We start from the raw sequence: 1,585 nt of genomic DNA, 5'->3' as shown, positions 1-1,585 counted from the left end.
CGGGGGCTCAAGATGGCTCCGCGGCGGCCCGGCGGCGGCCTTTGTGTGGCGCGAAGACCGGGCGGGGGCCCCCCACATGACCCGGAGACTGCCGAGGGCCTGACCCCCAATGTCCCCGACTCCCCGCGCCCCTGGTGGCCCGCCGTCCTCTCCGCGCCCCCCTACCCCGGCGGCACCGGCAGGGCCAGTTCCCTGCCTCGGTGGGACTCCGGGAGACCCTAGTGGCCGCCGGCCGCGCCCACCGAGGAGGCGCTCGCAGGGCCCGGAGCCCTGGGCGCCTCGTGGTGACCTTCCCGAGCGTCCGGGGGCGGAGGGGGCGCAGGAGACGGGCCTGGGGCGCGAGAGCCGCCGACGTGCCTGCGGCCACAGCACCGTTGGCGCCTCCCCCTCCGCATGAGTCATCAGCCTTCTGGGAATTCCTGTTTGGGCCACAGTCTAACTTTGCCTGTTTTGTACCATTTAGAATCAAAAAGGGTTGCTCCTTAGTCAAATTGGTGGCTTAGAAAAAAAAAAAAAGGTGGTTTTATTTGGCTGCTTGTGAAGAGATTGCCTCCTAGAGAAGCCCAAACGCTTGCTTCACCTTTGATTTGGAAAAGCTGACTGCAGGCTCCTCCTCGGCCCGGGATTGGGAGAGGCCAGACCCTACCCTTCCTGCACGTTTGTCACTCGCTGTCGCCTGGTCCTTGTCAGTCCCAAGCTGAAGACCAGCATGGGTGCCCGTTCCACCTCGAGCCTCTTGTCTCTGACTTGAGTTATAGCCCAGACCAGAAAGCTCTTAGCTGCCCCTCCCTCTCTCACTCACCCATCCGTCCTTCAGCCTGTCCTTCTGTCCATCTATTCCTCTGTTCATCTCCCAGTCCATCTGTCCATCCTTCCATTCATCCTCTCATCCATCTGCCTTCCTGTCCATCTATCTGTCCATCTGCATCTGTCCCTCTGCCGTCCCATCCACCCACCCACCCATCCATTCATCCCCCTACCCATGCATTTTGGCTGTACGCTGCCTTCTAGGTTTCACTCCTAATTTGCATTCCTTGCACAGTAAGGGGTGTGTAAAAAAAACAAATAACAAAAAAACAAAGCCATTGCCAGTGTGGAAGGCTTGAATATTATCTTAGGGCCTCTTACTGAACCTGGGTTTTGCTCTTAAGATAGCCACTTTCCAAAATGGCATGGCCTGGAGCTCCTTTCTCTGGAACCCTGGTGGGCTGGCAGGGCAGGCCGGCCTCTGAGCTGGCTGTTGGCCTGGTCAGTGTTCAGTTAATTCTTTCCCCTTTTTTCGTCTTAATTGCTTTTAATAGGAGCATTCTAAGTATATTTTGCAATGTTTTCTGCCCCCCCCCCCCAGTAGACCCAGCTTCTCTAAGCTTGTCTAGGAACTTCCGGAAGCAAGTGCTGCCAGCCTCGGGTGGTTTAAAAGCTGGTGCTCGGCTGCGTCTCTTGCGGTCTAGTTTAAGCTGCCTGGTGAGATGGAGGCTGACTGCAGGGAGGGAGGTAGATGGAGGAGGAGGAGGATTCCCAGGACTGGGGTAGGTGAGTCACTGAGTCTCCGTGAGCCCCTCTGTCTGTCCTAAGGCACTCATGG

This window comes from Trichechus manatus, unplaced genomic scaffold, assembly GCF_000243295.1.
Source record: "Trichechus manatus latirostris isolate Lorelei unplaced genomic scaffold, TriManLat1.0 scaffold00045, whole genome shotgun sequence".
NCBI classification, from domain to species: domain Eukaryota; kingdom Metazoa; phylum Chordata; class Mammalia; order Sirenia; family Trichechidae; genus Trichechus; species Trichechus manatus.
The sequence above is the reverse complement of the archived record's forward strand: the minus strand, read 5'-3'. Positions refer to the sequence as shown.